The sequence below is a fragment of the Triticum aestivum genome, chromosome 5A (assembly GCF_018294505.1).
Source record: "Triticum aestivum cultivar Chinese Spring chromosome 5A, IWGSC CS RefSeq v2.1, whole genome shotgun sequence".
Taxonomy (NCBI): Eukaryota; Viridiplantae; Streptophyta; class Magnoliopsida; order Poales; family Poaceae; genus Triticum; species Triticum aestivum.
Window position 1 is genome coordinate 194,787,979 of NC_057806.1, and position 14,592 is coordinate 194,802,570.

The following is a 14,592-nucleotide window of genomic DNA, read 5'->3' on the forward strand; positions in this document are numbered from 1 at the left end:
GGGAAGAACTACTTGGGTCAAGTCAAAGGACTTGACATGATTGAGTTGGGTTGATGCCCACTCTATTTATGTTGATATCTGTAACCTGTCCTCATGGTTAATTGAATTCTCCTGATGCATGTCTTACAAGTTGTTGAACATGTCATTGCACTCAAAACTAGCTTTCCGCAAAAATTTACCTATATCATGCATTTTGTATCTTGAACCAAAACATGGGTTGCTTGCGAGTACATTCAAAGTACTCATTGGCTTGCCACTAGTTATTTTATTGGCCAGGCATGAAATGACATGATATGAAGAAGAATACTTCGGTGACGAACATGTGAGCTAGGACGCTTCCCAGTCAGAATGCATGTAGTGTTAAGGCAGATGGCATGGGTCCAAGTTATCGACGAAGATTTCCGCTGCAAAGTTATACTCAAGACTGGACCATAATGGTCATAATTTATGTAAGATGGTATGTATGGATGTAAGACTCTTGTTATTCAGCTTCTGTGTGTTCAGTGAGCATTGATCTCTGGGATCACTGTACACGTGCATTCGGTGATCACGACTTATGAGTCGGGGTCCCCACAGGGGGTCCCCAGACTTTCCTGCCTGCGGCCTGCGGCGTGGCTCAAAGGGGGGCCAGCACGGCCCGTCTTCATCAACACAGACCCATGACCATCACGAGGGGCCAAGCCTCGCGGGGCGGACGACACGGAGCTTCCTCAGGCACGGCCTCATCAGGCTGGCTCGCGAGGAGGCGGAGAGATCAAGGCAGGGCACCTCACGAGGTACCCGTGACGCAAGCCATGACGACCAAGGGTGCCAGGCGGGCGCCAGCCCGCGTAGTGTCCTCCTTTCCTATTTGGTGCAAAGGGAGCAAGTGCAGGCAAGAGCATCAAGCAAAGGCACCCGTTTCGGTGCAACAAGACCAAGACCAGTCCAACGGCAAGGAGGAAGTCATTGTGGAGCCCAAGCCAGCGTCACCACCAGAGCCTTTGGCAGGCGAGGACCAACGTTAGTCAGGATAAGTGTACCAGATGTTCCCCTTCAAAATGGCCAATTGTTGGTGCCCTTCCCACTCAATATTTGGGAAGAGGCCCAGGGCCTTTGCCTTTAAATAGGACTAGCCACCCCCAGGGTAGAGGGACCGAAAGGAAAAGGGGGAAATCAGAGAGAGAATCGAGAAGAGAGAGAGAAGGGTGATTGAACTCCTCCTAGCAGTTCATCCCCCCAGCCAAGAGCAGACCCTCGCGAGGTTGTTCTTCCTTGTATTGCTCATCATCATCAGCCCAAGAGGCAATCCACCACACCACACACTGGTGTAGGGTATTACACCACAACGGTGGCCCGAACCAGTATAAATCCTGTGTCTCTTATGCTGTTCTTTCCATAGCTTAGATCTTGGCGAGGCGGAGGGGTGCATGTAGGTAGAAGGCGAAATCTCCGCGTGCACCCAAGTGTTCGAACCTCAAGGGTCCGCCGGAACCCGAAATCCGACAGTCCCTTCCTTCTCTAATTTCTTTTATGAAGTCCTCGACCACTATGGGCTGCAAGCGTTGCATCTCCATCCCAACTTTGTCCTCGTCCTGTTCATCTTTGCCTACTACTGTGAGGCATACCTGGGTGTGATGCCGTCCGTGGCGCTCCTGCGTCATTTCTTCTTCCTCCGCGTCAACGAGGGTCACATCTCTGGATGCACCAAATTCGTTGCGTCTGGCAAGGCCAACTCGATCTCGAGCACCGGGAAGAGGGCCGACAACATTCGATCCAAATGGTCATGGTGGACGCCAAGCTCACCCATCCGCGCCTGGTGTTGCCGACGGAGGTGCCCCAGTAAGGCAAGGAGTGGCCCAGGGAGGAGCTTGTTGACGAGCAGGCATCGTTAGTGTTGGGGCAGATGATGACTGACCTGAAGTCGGGCAATGCGAGGGCGGCCAAAATAATGTAAGTGATGCTCCTGAGGTAGTTCTTGACGTTGCGGGTTACCCCGCACTAGCCGCGCGCGCCCCCCTTCTGGGAGCTTGACGAAGGGGAAAACAAGGCCCGCCTGAGCCCGGGGGACCTGCCTCACGACGAACTGTATGCCGTCCTGCGCCTCATACTCAGAGACAACCAGGAGTACCCTCCTAGCGCCTTCTTTCCCCTGTTCCAATGCAGGGACCGGGAGGAGTTCGTCGCCTCCAGGCCGACTTTTGATGCACGCGGGCTGGTGCCACCGGTGTTTTCGGGAGGTCCTACGATGCAGAAACTGGTGGAGGTGTCTTCTAGCGAGTCCCGCGGAGAGGGGGAAGAGGAGGTGGACTTGAAGGAGACCCCAGAAGAGGTGGGGGAGACCTCCCCTGCGAGCAAGGCCGAGATTCTCCGCGCCCTTCCTGATGATGCTGAGGCCGACGCCTACCAAGGGGGGAAGGGGCAACCCCTCGTCCCGACAAAGGGTAGGTCGTCGCTGGTGGACCATGGTGTCGCCTCCACCCCAACACCTCCTGGGACTGGATCCGGTTCTGCCTCGGCACCGCATGGCGCCGCCGGGGCCCAGACGCCTGCCCCTCAGGTCCCAATGCTGTCAGGCCTCAAGCTTCACAAGTAGAGGGTGGAGTACCTCGCGGTGGACTGGTAAGTGTCTCAAGCTTCGCTTTATCCCTGCTGGTACTTGTTATTTCCTGTTGCTCGCCTTTGGTTGATAAGGCCGACATCTTCGGCGAAGAGGAGGAAGGAGGGTACAGCGGTTGTGCCTCCCTCCGCAGAGCAAGGAGGCAACATCGCCCGTGTCTCCCCAGCCCGGTCGCCCTTGCGGGGCCAGGAGGAACATTGCCGCGTGGAATCAGCCCCCATAGCCTCGCTGGCTCCGGAAGTGCCGGTGCTTGGTGCGGCTGACGAGGTCCCAGCTGCTCCGGGGCCCACGGTCTCCCAAGCCCTGGTGACGGCGTCGCTTCCTCCTACTGCTGCACCTCCACTCCTTGGTTCTTCTGCTCCTGCTTCCGTCTTGGAGCGTGCCCTTTCAGAGATGACCAAACTGCAGGCGGATCTCCTGAGCGCTGACCCGCGCCTGGTGGTCGGGCGTCTGGAGTTGGCCTCCGGCTGGCTTCATTCTGACCTGGCAGTACGCGCTGCGCTAGACCAGGCTATTGCGGCTTCCGAGAAGCAAGGGGCTGTCGGTGCTGCAGCCGATCGTGAGGCGGCGCTAAAAGATGCCAAGGCCGCCCGTGACCGCTGCCAAGTGCTGGAGGGCGAGTTGCAGAGCCTGCGCGAGAAGCACGCCGAAGAGGTACGCCGCCGCCAGGCAGAGGAGAAGGGGATGAAGGCACGGGAGGAAGCCGTCAGCAACCGTGATGCTGAGCTAGCGGAGCTTGGGAAGAAACAGGCTGCCGAGCGCAACCGGTTGGAAGAGTTGGAGCAGAAGATGGAGGCGAGGGAGGACGATCTTGACGCCAAGGCGCGAGTCCTGGACGAAGATCGTGTGGCCTTCGCCGATCTCGAGAAGAGATTTCGCAAGGCGCTAAGGACGCTCTATGATCATGGCCTGGAGAAGCCGCTGGACACTGATGAGGATGGCCCCGCCCAGCTGCTTCCTCTCATGGTGAAGGCGCTTGAGGAGGTCGTTGAGGGCCTCGGTACCATGGCGGAGGCAGAAGCTCACGTTCTGTCTTCAGCCGCACTGACTCGCGTCCTCAGCCATCTGCACCTCCGCGACCCCAACGCCCACCTTGACGAGCTGCTGGAGCCTGTGGCTAAAGATCTCTGCGAAGCCGCCACTGCACCTGTTCAAGGTCAAGTGGAGGCTTTGTTGGGGAAATTCCGCGGCTTTGTCTCTGGTCCTCTTTCTGGCGATGCCGCGGATCCTGCGGCTGGTGGTGAAGGCGAGAACATCGTCGCCCACGGGGGAGCACCTTCCGCAGGCAACAGCGACATACAGGGGTGACATGCGGCTATTCTTCTTGTTTCATTCCTATGACATACATCAGGCCTCGTGGAGGCGTTTAGACTTTTCATTTGGTATTCTGAGAATAGTATGCTTTTAATATTTGCTTCAAGATTTTGCATTTTCCTTCCTATTTGCTTTGTTCTGCATCGGCAGAGCTCGGCCCCGCGCATACATCAACCGCCATTGGGCCGACTAGAGACCAGGAAGGTCCAAGGAGTGAGGGGCTACGTGACCAGTTAGGCTCCTAAGTTGCCATGCTCAAGAGTCCCCCTTGGCGTGCGAACATCATATAGGGAGAGTTCGTGAGGATAGATTAATGGTCTACGTCAATAGAGCCCGGCCCCGCGCATACCTCAACCGTCATTGGACCGACCGGAGACCAGGACGAACCAAGGAGTGTGGGGCTACGTGACCAGTTAGGCTCCTAAGTCGTGATGCTCAGGAGTCCCCCTTGATGTTCAAACAATTTCCATACCTTCCCTCCCGAGGCCTCGGGAGGGGCACGCGACGCCTAGGTCTGGGGGACCTGGTTGGGTGGCGTGCGCTTGGGCATGACCCGAGCGCAGCCCCCGTGCCCAGCCCCCTCGCGTGACTGTCCTGATGGGAGGCGTCGTGGTGAGGCTGGGCGCTGAGCTCTGGGCTCCCTGAGGTTGGTACAACCGTGGGATCTCCCTTAGTTGTTTATCACCAGGTCGGAGCATAGTGCTTCCGCTTGTGCACGGGCATAGCCGCTCCTCGACAGTGTCGACAGCCAGCGCGGAGCATGGAGCTTCCACTTGGGCGTGGGATGGGGGCCCCCTTCGGGAGGAGCCCCCGGGGCGTGTACAGCCCAGCCCTGACACGTGGCTTGCACGGCAGGGCTGCGAGGTGTACCTGGGCAATCGTGAGCCAGCGTGGCACTCACGTGGCCCTACCTCAAGGCGGGTTGTGCCTGGTCTTGAGTCCTGGTGACTGTATGTCCCTTCAAGGCGGTTAGATGCAATCACTCTATGTCCTCAGGTCCCGGCCCTCGAGCGAGCTCAGCCGCCGCTGGTATGCCAGGTCGCGATGCCGTGGCCAAGGCCAGGGCGTGAGGGCTGGAGAGCCAGTAAAAGCCCCTGAGTCGTGATGCTCAGGAGCCCCCCTTTTAACGTGCAAGCGGGTTGCATGGGATAAATAGACCCACGGCGGGCGGCAACCGAGCAGGCGATAGCAGTCGGTAGGTTAAGCATGAAGAGCAGATCGACTTGGATAAATGCAGGAAGATACATGACACTGGGTCTGGCCCGAGCGGCGTGGGGATAATGCTGCCCGAGGGGCACCCCCAACAAGGTAAGATAAAGACATAAGAAAAAGGGATACATGCCACAAGGACGGACCCATGTGGCTTGGGAATAATGCATCCCGAGGGGCGCTCCCAGCTTAAATGAACTTGGAAGATGTCACTTGGTCATGTAGACGAAGTAGAGTTGGCGCAGTTGAAGCCACACGTTGAAGGAATGGCCCCTCATGAGCCACCGAGACCCTGGGCCTCGGGAGGCTCTGGGGGCTCAGGAGGTTTCCTGAAGACCGCTCCCATCTCCTCCTGAACGGCATGGAACCTGGCCTCCTGAGCCGCCAGGACTTGCCGCGCGTTTCGCTGATAGACCGACACCATGCTTGTCAAGCCGAAGGGCATGCGAACATAGCTGTGTGGTGGACCATCACAGCGGCCCTCACGTGATGGCCAGAAGTGCTCCTGAGATGCGGCCCTATTGAGCCCTGGGATGTCGATGCAGACGCGCAGCCCGGCATCCTTGCCTGGATGGGGGGCTGCGCCTTGTGAGCAGCCGTGGCCGCGCATGGCTCTTGCTTCTTGCAGTTCCTCGATGGTCTTGGTGATGAACTTGTGAGCGGTGGGCGCTCCTTGCCCTGTGCTCTCCTGAGGAAAGTGTGCCGCGAAGCATGCTTCCAAGTGGTGCCCAAGCGCCTCCCTCATGAGGTTGGCAAGGTCTGAGGCTCTCCAGGAGAGAGCCCCCGAGTCCTGCCTGAGGAGGGTGCCGGGCACGCTTTCCTATGCGATGGAGGGACGCGCCCCTGGAGCGGGCGCTGATCCTGACGAGGCTCCGACGCCATCTTCTTGGGGTCCCGCGTGGCGCGACAACTTCTTCTTGGGGACGGTCTCCGGAGGGCCTTCACTTCTGCTGTCGGGGTTGTCGATTGCTGCGGCTTGGAAGGCACGCTCAAGGGAGCACACCGTATCCCTTTCTTCACATGGGACAGTGATGATTCCCCCGCTTCCTAGCATCTTGAGAACGTTGTAGCCGTGGTGAGTGACTGCCATGAACTTTGCCAGGGCTGGATACCCGAGGATGGCATTGTACGGTAGGCGGATGTGTGCGACGCCGAAGTCGATGAGCTCGGTGCGGTAGTTCTTGCGCTCCCCGAAGGTGACAGGCAGGCGGACTTGCCCTATTAGTGTGGTGGAACCGTCCGTCACTCTTGAGACAGGCTTGGTTGGCTGGAGCTGCTCATAGGGCACTTGGAGGTTGTCGAATGTGTCGACGGATAGGAGTTGAGCCCTGCGCCGCCATCGATGAGAGTCTTGGTGACTTGCACATTGTTGATGACTGGGGAGCACAACATAGGGAGTGTGCCTGCAGTGGATGCGCACTTGAGCTGGTCGGCCGAGTCGAAGGTGATGGCACATTGGGACCACCTGAGCCGGCGCGTGGCCTCGAGCTTGGGGAGCGCCGCGTTCACCTCGGGAGCGAACTATTTGAAGATGCGCTGAGAGGCTGGGGCCTGAGCACCGCCTAAGATGCAAGCGATCGCACGCGGCTCCTGGAAGCCCCCAGCCCCCTCGTCCTTGTGGCGGTCGTCGTTCCTTCTTGGTGGCGGCAACGGGGGAAGACCGGTGTTGCCCTAGGGGCGATCCTCACGAGACGGGTCCCTCCAGGCGCCCTCACGAGGTTGGTCCTGCCAGCGGTCCTCACGACGCCGGTCACGCCACTCCTGGCGCGGGCCACGGTCGTCCCAGCGTTCGCCTCCGCATCCTCCTCCGCGGCTGTAGCCCCGGTCGTTGCGCTCGAGGCGTCGACCGAAGCGTTCTTCCCAAATGGCTCTGAGCTCTTGACAGTCGCTAGTGTTGTGGGTGTTCAGATTGTGGAAGGTGCAAAATGGACGGCCGTTCTTGGATGACTCGGGCTGATCTCTGCCTCGCTTGGTGTCGGGCTCTGCTGCGAGCACCACTGCCTCTTTGCGCTTCACGTCCTTGGCCTTGGCCTTCTTCTCCTCCACTCTTGCAGCTGGCAGCTCAAGGAGAGAGAGGACACCGTTTGAGAACATGGAGATGATGGCTTCGTCAGTGACCTTGGGGATCTTGAGGCGGGTGTTGTTGAAGCACTGGATGTACTTTTGGAGGGTCTCTCCTGGCTGTTGCTTGATGCGGCGTAGATTGCCCGCGGCCAGTGGGCAGTCGCGAGTGCCCTGGAAGTTGGTGACAAAGCAGTCGCGCATCTCGTCCCAGGAGGAGATCGAGCCGTGCTGCAGGTTTAGGAGCTAGGAGCAGGCCCATCCTTAAGAGCCATGGGAAACCAGTTCGCCATGACTTTTTCGTCGCCGTTGGCCGCTTTGATGCTCAGCTCATAGAGCTTTCATGACCCACAAGTATAGGGGATCTATCGTAGTCCTTTCGATAAGTAAGAGTGTCGAACCCAACGAGGAGCAGAAGGAAATGATAAACGATTTTCAGCAAGGTATTCTCTGCAAGTACTGAAATAAGTGGTAACAAATAGTTTTGTAATGAGATAATTTGTTACGAGCAATAAGTAACAAAAGTAAATAAAGTGCAGCAAGGTGGCCCAATCCTTTTTGTAGCAAAGGACAAGCCTGGACAAACTCTTATATAAGGAAAATCGCTCCCGAGGACACATGGGAATATCGTCAAGCTAGTTTTCATCATGTTCATATGATTCGCGTTCGGTACTTTGATAACTTGACATGTGGGTGGACCGGTGCTTGGGTGCTGTTCTTACTTGAACAAGCATCCCACTTATGAGTAACCTCTATTGCAAGCATCCGCAACTACAACAAAAGTATTAAGGTAAACCTAACCATAGCATGAAACATATGGATCCAAATCAGCCCCTTACGAAGCAACGCATAAACTAGGGTTGAAGCTTCTGTCGCTCTAGCAACCCATCATCTACTTATTACTTCCCAACGCCTTCCTCTAGGCCCAAATAATGGTGAAGTGTTATGTAGTCGACATTCACATAACACCACTAGAGGCTAGACAACATACATCTCATCAAAATATCAAACGAATACCAAATTCAGACGACTACTAATAGCAAGACTTCTCCCTTGTCCTCAGGAACAAACGTAACTACTAGAAAGCATAAAAATGTTCATAATCAGAGGGGTATTAATATGCATAAAGGATCTGAACATATGATCTTCCACCAATTAAACCAACTAGCATCAACTACAAGGAGTAATTAACACTACTAGCACCAATCCTGGACTTGAAGACAAGAATCAGATACAAGAGATGAACTAGGATTTTGAGATGAGATGGTGCTGATGAAGATGTTGATGGATATTGCCCTCTCCCGATGAGAGGAGCGTTGCTGCTGACGATGGCGATGATTTCTCCCTCCAGGAGGGAAGTTTCCCCGGCAGAACAGCTCTGCCGGAGCTCTCGATTGGATCCGCCAAGGTTCCGCCTCGTGGCGGCGGAGTTTCGTCCCGAAAGGTTGCTTCTTTTTTTTTGTCGACGAAAGACTTCATATAGGAGAAGATGGTCATCAGAGAGCCACCAGGGGACCCACGAGGCAGGGGGGCGCGCCCTAGGGGGGGCGCCCCCCACCCTCGTGAGAATGGTGTGGGCCCCTGGTCTTCATCTTTGGCGAGGATTTTTTATTCTTTATTATAAGGTGTTCCATGGAGTTTCAGGACTTTTCGAGTTGTGCAGAATAGGTCTCTAATATTTGCTCCTTTTCCAGCCCAGAATTCCAGCTGCCGGCATTCTCCCTCCTTATGTAAACCTTGTAAAAATAAGAGAGAATAGCCATAAGTATTGTGACATAATATGAAATAACAGCCCATAATGCAATAAATATCGATATAAAAGCATTATGCAAGATGGACGTATCAACTCCCCCAAGCTTAGACCTCGCTTGTCCTCAAGCGAAAAGCCGAAATCGAAAAATATGTCCACATGTTTAGAGATGAAGGTGTCGATAGAAATAAAATACGGACATGAGGGCATCATGATCATTCTTATAACAACAACTTTTATAATTTTTGTCATATAATCTCTAATGCTAGAGTAATAATTCAATCACAATATCAAGTATGAATCGCAAACTTCATTGAAAACTAACAAACTATAATCTCAGTCATTGAGGCAATTGCAATTTATTATAACATAGGAAAGAGTCAATGTATAAGAGCTTTTCAGCAAGTCCACATACTCAACTATCATATAATCTTTCACAATTGCTGACACTCACGCAATACTTATGGTATGGAGTTTTAATTGAACACAGAGAAAGATAGGGGCTTATAGTTTTGCCTCCCAACATTTTACCTCAAGGGTAATGTTAACAGTAATAGTTCATAAAAACTCACATCCAATTGGCCATATATACCAAGATCTTTCCAACATACTGGGCTTGCCAAAGGGTAAAGTGTAAAAAGGAAGGGTGAAAATCACCATGACTCTTGCATAAGGTAGAAGATAATGATAAAAGATAGGCCCTTCGCAGAGGGAAGCAGAGGATGCCATGCGCTTTCATGGTTGGATGCACAAAATCTTAATGCAAAAGAACATCACTTTATATTGCCCCTTGTGATATGAACCTTTATTACGCAGTCCGTCGCTTTTATTACTTCCACATCACAAGATCGTATAAAGCTTATTTCTCCCACACCAATCAATCATATATATTTAGAGAGCAATTTTTATTGCTTTGCACCGATGACAACTTACTTGAAGGATCTTATTCAATCCATAGGTAGATATGGTGGACTCTCATGGCAAAACTGGTTTAAGGGTATTTGGAAGCACAAGTAGTATCTCTACTTGGTGCTGAGAATTTGGCTAGCATGAGGGGGAAAGGCAAGCTCAACATGTTGGAGGATCCAATGGCAATATAATTTATCTCAGATGTACGAAAACATAACCCATTATGTTGTCTTCCTTGTCCAATGTTAACTCTTTAGCATGTCATATTTTAATGACTCACAATCATAAAAGATGTCCAAGATAGTATATCTATATGTGAAGACCTCTCTTTCTTTATTACTTCCTATTAATTGCAACGAGGACCAAAACTATGCTTGTCAACCCTCAACAACTTTTATTCATCATACTTTTTCTATGTGAGCTCATTACTCTCCATAAGACTCACATGATCTCTTTGTTTCTTTTTATTTCTTCCTCTTTTCTTTTATTCACTTCGGATCATGGCAAAATAATCAAGCCCTTGACTCAACACTAATCTTTATTATATAGCTCACGGACTCGATTACATAGAAGGATAATAAAGCAAAACTCACAACTAGATCATGGCATAAACTTTATTCTACTAGATCAAAATACTACTAATAAGATCAAGCTTAAGATAAATGGTAAAGATAAAAGTGATGGTGATACGATACCGGGGCACTCCCCCAAGCTTGGCAGTTGCCAAGTGGAGTGCCCATACCCAGATACTCAATTCTTCTTTGTTGGAGGAGACGGTGGTGATTTTGTTGATGGCGTAGGCTTCTTCCTTAATTTGCGTTTGAGGACAGAATTTTGGTCCCTTAGGTCCTCGGTCTCCTACTCCAAGCTCAGTATCTTTTTGCATAGTTCCTCCTTGTTCTCCTGCAAGAGGCGAAAAGGGATAAACTCGATCTTAGGTTTCTTTACCCTATCCAGGAGGCTTGACTTTTTCAACTCCACATGCATGTCCCTAGGTTGAGGTAGTGGGACTTCATCTTCATCTGAGCTCGTATCTTCCTTTCTCTTGGGTTCATAGTCTTCTTCTTCTTCTGTAGTCCAACCACAAGGTTCCACATCCCCATAAACCTTAGGGGTTTCAAGGTAATCAGCCACATAGTGTCGAAGTAATGGGCCACGGGTAGGCTAACCCAGGCCCAGAACCTTTCAAGACATCGGGGCAGGCTGCACCCCTCAAGACCCCAGGACGAAGAGCCGCCTTCTGAGCGTCGGCTGCGAGGCAGCCGACTGCCCACTCGCAGCCGATTCCCGAGGACGACTTTAGGATGAGCCGACTCCTGACTGGCGACTTCCAGAGAAGTCGGCCATGGGGAGTCGGCCGCGACGCCAACAACCCCCATGCCCTCGTAAAGAGGGACAGGACGGGGAGTGGGCACAGTAAGGTCCACTCCCACCCTTTTCCAAGGGCAGGCGTGGCCACAGGACGTCGTACCCGTGGAGATGTCTGCCCCGCGCGACACTGTTGCCATGCCGGCCCTGACGTCAGCCCAAGTGGGCGGAGTCCTGTGCCCACGACGGCCTGCCGGTACAACCCAGGGACGACGGGTCCCACCAGTCGGCGGGCGTACGAAAGACGGCGAGTGCGCCACCAGTCGGCCCAGTTGGGAGTCGGCCCCCAGGAGTTGGCCAGCCCCTCCCACGGGCCCCACGCGCCATTAACCAGACGCGACAGGGAGTGGCAACAGCGATCGCCCGCCAGACAGCGGGGCTGTTGCCACGACCCCATGACCAAGCCCGCGTCATTAGAAGCACGACTACAGTAATCTGCACGCGGTCTGTCGGCTCCGTACCAAGCCAGTCGGTGGGGCCCACCAATCGGCGGATAAGACAACGACCAGAGAGACTGACGGCTGGGCCCGCGTCCAGCCGGATTACCATTGTACCCCTGGGGGTAGGCCTATATAAACCCCCATGGCACCCATGCAAAGGGTTGGAATCCATTAGCACTAGCCCAGATCATATAGGAAGGAGAGAGCTAGACTTGCCTTCTCGTACCTCCAGGAAACTGCTCAAGGAGCAACCGTGTACACACTTTGCCATAGTGATCACGCGGAGACCCCACAGAGCATCAGTAGGGGTGTTATCTCCACGGAGAGCCCCGAAGCTGGGTAAGATTTGCCGGCGTGCATGCCTTCGCCTTATCCCGTTTTCCAGGCACCGACGATGTTCTACTCGCTCCCACCATGATAAGCCATCCTTTGGCATATGTCGCACCCAACCCCCGACATTTTCTGCCCACCATGGGGCTTGGTGCACTGTCGTCCGGAGACCTGCTCTGGACGGGAACCCTTTTCCTCCTTGGCGAGCGCAGCCAGCCCGGCACGCTAGACGGAGTTTGCGCCAACGCGCTGCACGGTGCTGAGATCGCCTGTGCGGCCAGCTGCCTCGCCGATCTTGTCGGTGAGGTTCGCCTCTCCGACCAGCCTGTATCCGACGCAGGCACGGGTGGCTCCGGGAGCCTCCTCGCGGGCCTCCTTGACTAACTCCATGTCGCTGGCGAGCCTGCCGTGGACTTGGAGTCTGTAGGCTCCACCGACCCGATGCTGGTCGACTCCGACACTGTGTCGCTCGATGCGTTCCCCACCAACGTGGTGGTCTACGACGAGCGGCTCCCTCGCGCGGAGAGCGACGGAAGCACCATCACAGAGGTGCTCGTCATCAGTCATGACGAGCATCTCGGCGGAGGAGCGCATGACCCACTTAGCGCAGCACTGCAAGACCTGACTGCGCCCATTCCGGAAGACGCTGACGCGGAGACACTGGAGGCGCGCCGCCTTCAGCTCGTCAAAGGCGCGAAGAAGCTGGCTAGCATGAGACGCTTGTCAGAAGCCAACTAGGCCCAGCCGCCTAGGCACGGTCTAGCAGCGCGGCGTGGCCATCGCCAACCTATTCGGGGCAAATCGCCCTGTATACGCCACGCCTGCGGAGAACATTCGGGCCGCCCAGGCGGCGGCGGACAAGCTGGACAACTTCGAGGGTGAAGAGCGCCGCCTGATGACGGAGCGAGTCCAGCGGCTCCTCGACACGGCAGCCGCGTAGAACGAGGCTGGCTGCCGCATAAAGGCGCCACAGCGACAAAACGACGACTCGCATCCAACCCGAGACCAAGGCGCGACATCTCGAACACCGACTGGCGTCGCCCGCGGAAGGAAAGACAAGGATCCGGCTGTCAGCCGCAGTCAGACTCGCGTTACCATAGAGCGCGACCAAGACGGCCGCCCAAGAGCAGTGGAACGACGGGACGACTGTCCGCCTCCTCCTCCTCGCAAGGAAAGGCGAGTCTCCCCGCCGCCTATTGAGCATCCGACTCTCGGCGACCGCCTTAGCCGCCGAGAGGGAGTCGGAGAAAACCACGCCCGCCACCGGATCGACCGACTTCACCGATCCCTGGCGCTAGAAGAAGAAGACGAGTTGGGTCCGCCTTGTTTCAGGCCCCGCATTCGAGACGAGCCCTTTCCCAAAGGGTTCACGCTCCCAAGAGACACGCCCAAGTACACCGGCTCCATGAAGCCGGAGGACTGGCTGGTTGACTACTCCACGGCCGTCAACATAGCGAACGGCAACAAGCGTGTTGCCATAAAATACGTTCCGCTCATGCTCCAGGGCACGGCCCGGACATGGCTGAATAGCCTGAAGCCTCGCAGCATCAACCGCTGGGTCGACTTCACCGATGTATTCGTCCGCAACTTCACAAGCTCGTACAAGCGTCCTCCCAAGCCTCGCCAGCTTTCCTTGTGCGTGCAAGGCCCCAACGAGTCGACTCGCGACTACCTCATGCGTTGGGCCGAGCTTCGGAACTCCTGCGAGGGCGTGCACGAGGTGCAGGCTATCGAGTACTTCACCGCCAGGTGCAGAGAAGGCACCCTCCTCAAGCACAAGCTCCTCTGCGACTAGCCAGAAACCCTTGACGAGCTGCTGATCATAGCAGATAAGTATGCCACGGCCGACTCCTCCATGAAGGCGGAGATTCAAGTTAGTGCGACTGGCAAAGTGGCCCCTCAGGCTCCTAGAACTCCGGCTGGAGACGCCAGTCGGCGACAGCAGCAGCGCGACCACAAGCGCAAGGCCCCACAGCCGGCTTCCAGCAGCCGGCAGGTGGCGACAGTCGAAGACCAGGAGCCGGAAGGGCAGCCTCCACCCAAGCGACAGAAAGGCGGCAAGCCCAACTGGTTGCCGACTTTCTCACACGAGCAGACTCTGGATGGTCCTTGCGAGTTCCACAGCGGCACGAAGCCGTCGAACCACACCACCCGGAAGTGCCACTGGCTCACCAGGATCGCCAAAGGAGACGGCCTCCTGCCTCCCCCGCCTGCTGGGCTGCCGCCTCTGCCTCCGCCCCAGCAGCCGGCTGTCAGGCCAGTCGGCGCAGTACAAGACGAGTACCCTGAAGAGCACGGAACCTACATGGTATTTACCAGCGTGGATGATGATCGACGCAGTAGGCGGCTGCAGCAGCAAGAGGTGAATGCAGTAGCATCAGAGACACCAGAATTCATGCACTGGTCCGAGAAGCCTATCAACTGGAGCAGAGCTGATCACCCAGAGGTGATGCCGAGTCCGGGCTCCTATGCCTTGGTCTTGGATGCCACCTTTGCCACAGATAGATGAGCTTCTCGTTTCTCGTGAGTTCTGATAGATGGAGGCAGCAGCATCAACGTCCTATACAAGGACACCATGGAGAAGTTAGGAATCAAGCAAAGACAGCTTCCGA